We start from the raw sequence: 12511 nt of genomic DNA on the forward strand, positions 1-12511 counted from the left end.
AGCATGCAGGGGATACAGAAATTATTGTTGCCAAGCTGCAACTGATCCTTTCCATTTTTTCTTCTTTTGAAAAATAGAGTTTTCCTCCTTGTAAAACTATCATCATTAATACTCAGTTTCTGCTGCTTTAATTTACTGAGTTCTTGTCAGGAATCTTGCAGTGTTTACCTATGCAAATGTTGCTTGAGCATTCTGAAATCGAGAGAGCTGCTGGATTATCAAAATCTAATAATACGAGAGACTACTGGAACTCATTCTTAGGAAAGCTTACTTACATCCTTTGTAATAGTTTTCCATTAAAATAAATATCCCCAACTATCAATCAGTTGTTAAAATAGATCTGATTTCACATGTGACTCTGTGTTTTGATGTCTACATCAAATTGCTCCAACACTTTCACTCTGGAAAGGTGGAAGGGGATACACCATTATCCCGCAAAATTTGGAGGCTATTTAGAGCTTCAAATTGTGTAATAGGCAGAGAGATCTGCATCCAAAGATTGCTTATGTGCCACAACTGCTGGTCCCGATTCTGTTTTTAATTTAGCTTTGTTCCTTTTTCCTTAAATGCTCTCAGTGACTATTTAAATTTTGAAGAATTATCAATTATGCTTTAATTTTCTGTTATTTCTATTTACTATTTTTTTGTTTGGACAGCAATTAATTTTGCAGACCATGATGAAATAGACTGTCTATTCATCCTAACTTCTACTTGGCAAAAGAATTACTGTCAGTCTCACCAGTTGAGCACATTGTCTTGCTGTGTACAGACAGTTGCAGAATTAAGTACATGTAAGTAGATATGTAGAAGTTTTGTTTGTCTACGAATAGTGGCAGTCCAAAAACCATAGCTATTCTGCAAGTTTGTTTTTTCTTGCTCAGATGGGAGGTATTGAAACTTTTTAAAATTCATATGTAAGTGTTCTAGAACACCACCACTAAAAGTCTTCAGCTAATCTCAGCAGTAGTTTAAGGACAGCCATCTTTAGAACTACACTTCCAGGTTGTTAATGTGAATACCGCTTTAGGCAGTGAACAGTGTCAAAGGGAGGTAAGAATTAAGTTTCGTATATTTTAGGTTGGTTCCTAAATCCAGTCTTTCATTCAAAGCATATAAGAACAAAAAGCCTCGTTCACTAATACTCTGTGGACAAGTGAGGAAGTTCTTTGCTTCTCTTTCATGGAGAAAAAAGAAGAGAAAAATACATCTTCAGGGGATGCTTTCTCCTGATTTCCACTCTTGTAATAAGGAGAAGCTTGTCTGTTACAAGTTCCTTGCAAGGCTGTTCATACCATGCACCACTAATAAGGGCATTAAGGAATCTTACTGGGGGTCTCAAAGAGATTTATCAAGAAATAATCAAATGCTGTGTCCTTTACAAGTATAAAATAAGTCTATATAATAATGTAATTAGAGTACTTGGCATCCCAATTCAGTGTAGATAAAATTAACGATATGTAATTATTTTCTCTCTGTATCATCTGATTTTTGAAAATGGGGGAAAGAGATTTGATGGTTTATTGAGAAAGTACCACCAGAGCTATCCCCTGTGAAATCTTGAGGATATTTTTTGCTTTTTTTTTCTTAACTCCTCCAAGTGCTGTTATGTGTTTCAATATTTTAAAAATATACTTGTAGAATATTTATATATTTGGAATTTCAATATCTGAATTAAATTCTTCTAGTAGAAGGACAACTCATAAAAACATCAGAAGCAACAAAAATCAACTTTGCAGCATAGTAACTCAAAGAAATTCTGTATTTTAATTTTAGGGAGAAATCTGCCTACAGAGGAGCTAAGAAAAAAATTATCGACTCATTCTCTACAAAATAAATATAAAATATAATTTTAACAACAGAAACTGAAGCATTTTTATGCCTGATTACCAGTTCACCCATTTTCCAGATGCTGGTCGTCTCATCTCTTTGTGAATCTGAAAAAGTGATGCTTGTTTTGAAACAAGCACAGCTATTATTCTGAAAAATATGAGATACGCACAGCACATGCAATTGATTTTGAACCGTGAATCAAACATAGAGGTATGAAAAATGTTTCAAGGGTTTGTCTGATCATCACAAATTGCTTTTCAAGTTAATGTTCTGAATGCCATTGTTTGTTTTGAGTTAGCTTAGGGTTCTTGAAGAGTAGCTGTTTTTTAAAGATCTTTTTTGGCTTTTATTACACACATTCCAGTCCATCATCCATTCTTATTATTGATAGCCATGTAGAAGAAATATTAGTACTAGTGCATTGGTTTGACACACAGCTGAAAATCTCCCATCAGATAACAAAGATGCACGTGATTGGTACTCCTATTATCAGTCAAAGATCAGGAATTGGAGAATTGAGGCAGCAGTGCTGTTTCTGTGTGTTTTTTTGGCAAGACAATCAGAAGCTCTGCAAACATCCACATAATGCTGATGGTTCTGCTGTGATGGGTGGTGAGAGTTTTTTTGTTAGTTTTAAGACAACTGAAATCGTACTTGTTTCAGGATATTGTTCTGCACGTTCTCTTAAAAAAACTACTGCTAACTGTTCATTTTGTTTTCAGATTTATTTTAAGATGCTGATGTGCAGGGTCTTAATTACTCTTGCAGCAAAATTAGAAATAAGCCAGTGTTCAGGAGCAGCAAGGGCGGCTGCTCCATAAGGCAGGTAAGCCTGCAGCCAGCAGAGGTGATGAGAGGACAGGCAGGCACGGGCAGAGACCTCACCAAGGAGGGGCATAGCCCCATGCTGCCTAAACAAGGAGACCAGAACATCTCTAAGCTGTGGGAAAAATCCTGGTCCACATCCTTTCGTTGTGCTACATCAGTGCCATCCATGGGCACGGACAGCCAAACCCATGGAGCTGGGGAAGAGGCTGCAGAGCCTGATGGGTGCACTTGGGGCTGGACAGAGTTGACTTCCTAGTATTTGGAGGAGCTCTTTGACAGTGCCCAATTTCAAGTCTGCTTTATCTATTTTTATTTGTGTTTTGAAGACCGTTCTGTTTCATGGATTTAAGAGTTGTTTTATTGTTTTGTTTTGTTTCAGGGGACTTTTTATGTGGCAAATTGGAATGGAGTAAGTGGCTTGGAGAAATAGTTCAGTTGCTGATACTGATAAGCCTGATTTGTAAAAGTATCTAACTTTTAGGGACTATTATTGCACCTGACTGTCACCTAGAGGTCTTTTTTTGAGGTCAAACTATTCAGTTGTAGAATTTTTCAAAGATACAAGAGTAAGTATTCAAGGAAAAAATGGCAAGGCATGGGATTCTCAACGGAGTGGAATTACTGTCACAGTCACAGAGAAGTTATGATCATGACGAGAAGGGTTGGTAGGAACTTCGAGAAGATAGGTCTGTTCTATAAGCCTACCTTTTCCCGACTGCCTTCTAGATTCTTGGAGGCCATGCAGAAATAGTAAACAACTTTTGGATTAATACCTGTTTATTATGTTTATCATTACTAGAGTAAGCGTGATTTTTGCCTGTTACTTTTCCTCTAAAAAGAATACAAGTAGTCACACCAAAAAAAAAAAAAAAAAAAAGATTTCAAAACACTTTTGCCACTAAGGAGGAGGACTTGTGATATTTAAGTGAATCCAGGTGCATTGAATGTACCTTCAGTTTCACTGTTCCTGTCTAAAGAGAAGGAGTTCAACAACACAAGTGTGGTCAGACTTGCAACTAGTTTGATAAATTATGATAGCAGATATTCTTATGTCCAAATTTTGGTTGTCAGTTATGACTTCCTATCTTAACCCAATCTCTGCAAAGCAATCATACTTTGGTTTTATCTGCAGTGAAGTACTTGAACCTTCCTCTGATATATTCAGAATGTATATTACTGAGTTAATTCAGTATTATAACTCCTTTTATATGGACTTATCCTCATCTGTAGGCAGAAGCATCATCATTTAGCTATGAGACTGTGAAAGGTATGATTTACAGCCACCTGAATGTTTCCCTGTGTTAACCGTAGTTACATTGCAAATTAATATCCTTAAATCAGGAAGTCTTCTGTACCAGAGATATAAAATAGTAAAATGATTGACACCAGTCAGTCTTTAGTTTTGGAAAACAGAAAAACTATGTTTTTTTGTAGAGTAATATTGCATATATTGTTTCTCTCGTCATTTCTGTGTTTCCATTAATTTAATCTACATATGGATATTTTTTGGGGTACTCTACTTTGGAATGAAGAACTGGTTAAATTGCACATTTGAATTAAGGGACACCCACGTTGTCACTCAATGTGTAAATATGTCTTAAAATAAAATCTGTATTGTTTACATGTTGTTCTTAGTAAAATAGATCTCTACATACATGTTGAAGATCTTAAATTTTTGCTTCTGAGAAAAATCTGCAGTTTTAAAATTTTCAAGAGTGAACGTATTATGACAGAGAAATATACTGACCCTTCCAAATAAAAGGACTACCTCCATACTATTTTATTAGTACAATTCAAATAGTTTTTTGGCTTTTCCTGTGTGTATGTATACCTCAGAGATGAAATGCATCAAGAAAGATCTGTAAGATCTTGGTGTTGCTGCTGCTGTTTGGTTTCTATGAGTTGGTAGTGACGTGTAGTAGATTCCTGTGAATCTCTACACTGTTTTTTTCATTAATATTTGAAGAGCTTTTAGTGGCACTAGTAAGGAAGGCTGGGATGCTGCAGTGTTTTAAAATATACTATTACATTTAAGAAATGCACAAGGCTTTGTACCAGTTGGAAAAAAGCAGTGGCTCACAGTCCTCTTTCTGCATCAGTAGGCTTATGTTATGTTTTTTTATACGAGTGTTTGTGTATCTCTTTCCAATGTTGCAGTTTTCCAAAAAAAAATAAAATAAATAAAATAAAAAAGCTGCCATTTCTTTTTTTTTTCTTTTTTTTTTTTTTTTTTTGTTTAGGTTTAAAACATTTAATACTAATTTTACAATAATCTGAGATTTTAGGGAATTCTATATAATATTTCATATGTGTTAACTTACACCAAGGTAAGTGATTGCTTTGGTGCACTCCAAGAAGTTGCTGTATTAAGTGACCTATTTCTTGAACTTCTGCTTTTTGGATTTTATACTTAAAAATAGTTAGCTCATCTGGGCACTGAATTTTCTAGTTAGAGTTGACTGAAAAGAGAGGAGAGAAGAATTCAGAAAGAGAAGAAACAGTCCTCTCCTGTTACTGATCTTTAGCTGCATACAGAGGTAATGGCTACCCTCCATTCAGTAATGAAGTCAAACTAATCCTCCTGGGTACTGATTTTTTCACAAAAACAAACTGCGTTTTTCCATAGTACCGCTAGATGGTGATTGCTCTTGTATTCAGTAGTTGTAGTGCTTTTCTCTGTCTCGCTCATACGCCCGTGCGCGTGCACACAAAGTCGAGTAGTAGTAATTATCAGTACACCATTTTATTAGACTGTAGGTTTTCATCAGATTTATAAAAAGCTTTTAAAAACCTAATATCAAATTTATAATGGCATTCCAAAATAATAAAAATAATGAAGCTTGAAATGTTGACAGCATGTATCTAGATGTTGGCTTGTAATTCCTTCCAAGCAGATCTGTTGAGGCCCATGTGGGACCTAAATAACACAAAGAAGTAAATTTGCATATTTTACAGCAGGGGGAAAAACAGAATGCAAAAACATGAATAATTAGGAGCACAAGCTTCATGCTATATTAATACTGTTGAAAAGCATGTGTTGATTGTATTCTGAAAGCCAGTAGTGATTTGGTTGAGTGAACTCAGTCAGCATCTCTTATGCAGATTAAAGGAACTGGGTTACAGAACAACCGAAATTCATTGTTTTGCTGCATAAGTAGGTATATTTCTTAAAGGAAATATTTTTTCCTAGACGCTGTACAGTGCAGAAAATCTTTTTTTTTAATGCCTCATCAAAGTGGATTTTTCTGTCAACAAAGGACTGTTGGATTGTTCATTTACTGGTGTACTTCTAGATTTTAAAATAGTTTTCTCAGTCACAGATCAGATGTTAGAATGTTTAGCACTTTAGTGTACATGACCTACTTTTCATTTCATTACATTTTTCTTTGCTTTCCTAGGCTTGAGACCCTATAAACACAATTATGATATGTATTTGATTTTTTAATTTAAATTTGAAAAAATGCCTTTCTTTAAATGTTAGCATACAGATGAATTTTGAGTATGAATAATGCAAATCAATGTATTTATGTTTGTTGGTTACAATGAAAGATATATAACATACTTTTTATGATAAAAATGCTTTAAAATGGTAAAAAGGCATTAACACTTTTTTTTTTTCTTTGATGGTTAGGCTAAATGCTGTCTTGGCCCCTTTATTCACAGCTATATTAAAGTTATCTCATTTTGAATTTGACTAAAGGAAGGAGAAAAGAAAGAAGATAAATACTTCTTGTTTAACTCTTATAGCAGTTTTATTCCTGGGGAGGAAAAAATAAGTTTAAATATTTGCTGGTGTATTAGAGGTAATTATTTTGAGGCTTTAAGATAGATGAAATTGCACAGAAACAAACATTTTTAATCAGTCTTTTAAGTACATATTCTTAATTTGCATAACCAAAGGAGGAAAATGGTAAAATGTACCAGTCTTCTTAGAAATTGATGTAATTGTAAGAGGTTAAAGAGGCATCTGGCAAAAGGTTGTTTTGAGGTCACACATGCATCTGACAGTTTGCTGCCAGCCCACTAAGAAAATATTGGTTGGAGTTGTGTTCCTGTTTTTCATATTAACTGCCTTCTGACTTGATATATAATAGTCACCTTCTAAGTGTGCAGGTCTCCAAAGTGCTCCTGAGAGGTTTGTTCCTACTGATTGTAAAACTTGAAAATAGTGATGGAAGCAGAATACGCTAAGAAAATCCCCTTCCCCCAGCCCCTTTTACTCCCCCCACACTTATCCTCAGGAAAGATCTGGGCATTCCTTGGACTTGACAGTCCCGCAGCGATGTATTTACATAGTTGTCCTCATGTTCTTTAACCCTTGTTCATAGTGTTCTGTTCGCTTCTGACACCTGGATTCTGACAATTTTACTCCCATACATAGTACAATGATACTAAGTATGTAGCGCCTCAGTCTGGTGACGCTGGTCTGTGTAGCGTTCTTGAAGCAATGTGTGGTTGGAATATAAGAAAGGAAAATCCTGGCTGCTTATTGTAGGAACAGCAAAATGTAGAGTAAAAGTAGGGATTTTCAAATGCTGGCTGTAAACTTTATTTCCCAACTTATGCTGGTCCTTATATCGATTCTAGCAGCAGAAACTTCTTTATGATGTTATGAAAATTGTTCGGGATCTGTAGGAAAATGAGGTTTGGACTAAAAAAGGCATAAGACGAACTTACGGCTCGGCTAACTGAAAAACAGAGTGCTGGAAAATGTGTTCCAGGAGTGTAAGTTGCTATCCTGGCAAATGATAAATTCACGTTGGAGTCTGTCTTTTAGCAATTTACAGCATAGTTAGAACATCATTCTTTCCAAAGAGAGCCCTAGTCATTAGCCCATGCAATCACTGTCTGTCTGGTTGAAGTTATTCAGCCTTACACAGATGTTAACCACTGTTAATTTTCTCCGAAGGAAATGTCACGTTGAGCTGATTTTACACACGTCCCCTCCTATCTCTGGTAAATGTTTTGGTGCATTTTTTCAGTAGATGAAGAAAAGATACCAAACTGTAGACTGTTTACCTCTGTTTATCTGAGAGACGTGAGAGCCTGAGAGACATTGTCTTATTTTTATGTGTTTTTATTTTTTTATTTAGGTAATTTAAAGGAACTCAAACAGTTTACCTTCTGTGTTTCACAAATGTTTCAGGTCACTTACATTGTAGGCATCCATGTGAAATGTGACTTGTTACCTTGTGCATAAAGGTGTTTTTTCCCTAGCTGCTCTTTCTTGATACACTAGTTAGAACCTTTCAGTAAGGGCCAAAGAAATTAAAGGATATGGATGATTTATCCAGGCAATTGTTTTGCACTTCAGCGCTATTTCATCTACTTTTGCCATTACACATCTTTGGTGTTTGCCAAAAATGTAATGTACTTTCTGATCTCTGCTCATGCAGACGAATGATCTTCAGCTTCTTTATGCTGCTTTCCCCCAGCAATTGAGGGCTGCACAGAGTCAGTTCTGAAATTATTCTCTGTTCTATCCACCAGAAGTAAGCTTTTGCTCACAACATTGACCAGGGATTACTATATGGATAATATCCCCAGCTAGATTTTTGTTTGTTTGTTTTGGGAGCGTGGGTGATCATGATCACTTCACTTTATGATTTTTGCATGTTTAAATTATTCTTGTAATGCTACCACTGTTATGAGGATATCCTGTGACATGATTAAAAAAAAAAAAAAAAAAAGTTTTTAAAAAAAAGAGTGGGGGTGTGTGGAATGAGGGAATAAAAGGCCTTCCTAAAGTTGTGGGCTGCCTTGGGACAGAACGAGCAATTTGAAAAGTTTGTGTAGTGTTTCTGTAATAATTAGCACACAGTTTCATGTTGTTATAGTTAACTGTGTTGATCACAGGCTGCAATCACAATCTTAATTTTGTATATTGGTTCCTCAGTTTAAGCTTGGTAACTTGCTACAAAAGCTGTGTGTGTGGCAAAAATGATGATGGGACAGAAAATCATGCAAAAGCTTAAGTCAGTTGAAGTCAGGAATATTGTTAGGATGTGAATGTCTCTGCTTTGACCCTTTCTCAGCAGTTGTGATAAATGTGGGACTTTAAATACACTCAGCACATATGTACAGCCTTTTATGTCCTTGTTTTTTTTTGTGCTGGTGTGGTGTTTTTTGTTTGTTTGTTTTTGTCAGGGCATCTAGGTGAATCTGGATTTCTGTATTTTGTCTAGGAGAATGAGTACAAACTGTGGAGAGAGCTCTCATAGCCAGTATTAGTAAGCTGTCAGTTGTGAGGGTGTCTTTTGGTTTGTTCTGGTGTTTTCTTTTTGTTTTCTTCCAGTTATGCCCAGATTAATGATGAGGTCTTTAGCATCTGACCACCATTAAACACATACAAATTCTCATTTCTATTTCTAAACAGGCAAACTTCCTTAAAATGATTCAGAGTCCCAGGCCTATCCTGGGGAAGGCCGGGTGGGAGGCAGGGAGAGGATTTTTCCTGACAGACCGTATCATTCCAAAGCTCTTTCTGCTCAGACCTGTCTAGATCAGGAATATACTGCAGTTGCTCAGGAGTTCAAGCTCATAGCTTTCCTGTTCCAGGGTGAGTAAGGGGGAGGAACAACATAAACCCCCTGGGATTACTTTTTATCCTTTTTTAATTTTGTATGTGTTTTTTTTTTTTTTTGTTTTGTTTTGTTTTGTTTTGTTTTTTTGAGACGGAGAGAATGGGAACTCATGGCTATTTCTTTGCCATTTTTTTTTTTTTTAAAGGAAACCTGCCTAAATTTCTTCAGAATGATTTCATGTTTGGTTCTTGCAGCTGGGGAAGGCTACAACAAAAGAAGATTTGATTTACAAAAGCATTACCATAGCTGTTGTAGCAGAAAGTAGTCGGTATTATCTTTAAAACATGGATATTAAGTACACATACCAGTGCACACTTTATTAGGATAGAGAATAAGGAGAGAGATTTGTTTTTTTCCTAGAACTATTTTCTTTTACTAACTCACAAATTAAGTCAACACAGTTATGAGGAAGTGCACAAGGAGGAGCTTTGCTAAGATTTAAAGGAAATTGGATATACTGACTCAAGTTGAATATAAACTTCATATTTCTTCATATATAGAAGAATATAAACTTCATATATTCATATGTATATACAGACTCTGAACTTACAAAAATTTACTCCTGCTTTACTGCTCTGTGAGCTAGAGCTGAGACCCAGAAAGAAGCCACACAGAGTTTCCAACTTGTGCATTTTGTTATAGAAAATTAGGAAAGAGTGAGCTGATAAATTGAATTAAATGTCTCTGAAATTCAGCTTACAGAATGTTTTGAGCATATTTGCCTAAAATGACCCACTAACCAAGGAGTAAGCTTGAATTCTTGGTATGCTCTGGAGCTAAAGTGTTAGAATCAAGGCACCGTACATCAGGCACATCTGTACACTTGATTCAAAACCAAAAGCTGAAGTTACAGAATGTTCTTCTTGAAATGCATTTGGTGTGTATTTGTGCTTATTCAAGCATTCATCCAAGAAGTAGGAGACCTCAAAATCTAGTTTTGCATGGGCTTAGCACATTGTCTAGCATCAAAGTCTAAAACAGCCCAGAAGGGAGGACAACCACTGTTTATTCTGGCTGCATAGTGGTTCTACTTCAATAATGCACAATGTAGGAACTTCTCTGACACTGCATAACTCATTGAGCTGCAGCGATATCAGAGTAGGGAAACTGGAATAGTGGTCTCTGCTCCCTAGCCGGTGTATGTTGTAATTTTTGTTTTCTTTAATTGAGATGACAAAAGATTAAAAACAAAAAGACCATAAAACAGTGTGAAGAGACATTAACGTGTTGCCATCTTTTAGGCATCAGGCTCTTGGCCCCTTTCTGGCTTGGTTCAACTCTATCCAAGGTGACCATTCCTTTCTGTGTGAGCCAGGTCCAGCCTCTAATGGAAGGGGAAAAAGGTGCCCCAAGCAAATTCAAGTATAGGTGGCCAGGAGGGCTCTGTGATGGGCAGAACCCTGAATACCTTCAGACTGTGGGGCCCAAATCTCATGTTCATTGCATCTAGGGTGGGCCGGTTAGGAAGTGAGGAGAAAAGTGAGATCTGCTCTGGTTTCCCCTGTTTGTTTTTCAGGAAAAAAAAAAAAAAAAAAAAAGTGCTGGTTATGCTTTCAGTGTGCCACAAGGGAGGCAAGGCGAGGCAGGAGTTAAGCTGCTTCCCGGTCAGATCCAGGACACTTCTGTTCATGTGCAGAAGCTACAGCTAATGAATTTAGATCTGTAATTCTTTTTGTGGCTTGAGACAGCTGCATTTTTTGATTATTGTTTTGGATATGCCTTTCCAGACATCATACCCATCCTAATCTTGTTGTTGATAGCAAAATATGCGTACTGTGTGAAGATAATGAGTTGTGGTTTGTTATAATACGCTTTTGATTTTAAATAGAATTTGACTACAGTTTAGTACTATATCAGATCTTTGCTATTAGACTAAATTACCATTTTAGAAATATTAAGAAAATATGAGGAGAAAAAAGGGGGAGAACTTTAAGCAAAACAATTGAAGATCATACTTTTTGGCAACTTGTCACAGCCTTAAGCTGGGAGGTGTGTTGCAGGCACAGGTTTTGAGCAGCAGAGCTCCTCTGGGCTCCCTCTGCTGCCAGCACTGAGACCTGACTAGTGTGGACCTTTTCCAGCTCCATGGGGGACTGGGGCTGACAACACTGGCTTGTAAAAGAAATGGGGTTGTCTTCTCTTTAAATCAAACAAATAAATAAGTAAAAGCTGTCTGCCACATTCTTGTTCTATGTGTGATTGTAAGAAGTTATTGAATATTTTACATTTTGAAGTTCTCAGTAAATATATATATATACATGCAGAGAAATAATATTTTAAGCCTGAAGCAGGCAGTACTGCTGTGGAAATTGGTTTAAAATAGAACAGGGCTTTTCCCTGTTAGTAAGGGTCTGGAGCACAAGTCTTATGAGGGGCAGTTGAGGGAACTGGGGTTGTTTAGTCTGGAGAAGAGGAGGCTCAGGGGAGACCTCATTGCTCTCTACAACTACCTGAAAGCAAGGTGTGGGGAGCTGGGGGTCGGCCTCTTCTCACAGGTAACTAGGAATAAGATTAGAGGGAATGGCCTCAAGTTGTGCCAGGGGAGGTTCAGGTTGGAAATGAGGAGACATTTCTTCTCAGAAAGAGCAGTCAGGCATTGGGACGGGTTGCCCAGGTAGACTCACTGTCCCTGGGCGTGGTCAAGGAAATGTTGGATGTGGTGCTTAGGGATGTGGTTTAGTGGGTGGCATTGCTGGTAGGGGGATGGTTGGATCAGACAATCTTGGAGGTCTTTTCCAACCATTACGATTCCATGATATTCTCCTGATACCTTTCACTGGTTGAGCAAGAGAAGCTTAACCTTAAGCAGGTATCTTTCAGCTGCCCATCTTATTCACTTACCTTCTTAGCAGCTACACTTGAGCAATAAATGCTTTCTTTTATAGCCTCTTTTTGATAAATCGGATGGAAAGCTAAAGATGTTCATGTTGTTCTTTTGTGTTCTCATTTGAGAAGGCGTGGTATGTGTGTTTTTGCCTACTACCTCCCTTGTCTCCTCTCCCACCCTCTCCCTTGGGTCCAGTGAAACTTCCGAATCCTCTGCATGTTCCTGGCAGCATCAGACATCTGTTTGCTTACAGTCTGTACCTAAAGTCAATGAACTTCATGTGCAGAGGATAAATTACAAAGTTAAGGCCTTTCTGGTGAGAACATGTCTAGGCACTTCTGATCTAGACTCTGAAGATCAACCTTAATGTGGGATAGAAACCACATGTTATTAGGGGCTCTTACTTCAAAACCTCTCTTTCCGCTCTGCTACTGATAGCTTT

The 12511-nt window shown here is 37.1% G+C and overlaps 1 protein-coding gene across 3 annotated transcripts in view; it reads left to right on the plus strand.

Annotated features, from left to right (window-relative positions):
- Positions 1-12511, plus strand: part of UMAD1 (UBAP1-MVB12-associated (UMA) domain containing 1) — an 80052-nt gene that overhangs the window by 6333 nt on the left and 61208 nt on the right. The gene's annotated exons all lie outside the window — the stretch shown is intronic.

Source organism: Netta rufina (assembly GCF_964035555.1).
Source record: "Netta rufina genome assembly, chromosome: 2".
NCBI classification, from domain to species: Eukaryota; Metazoa; Chordata; class Aves; order Anseriformes; family Anatidae; genus Netta; species Netta rufina.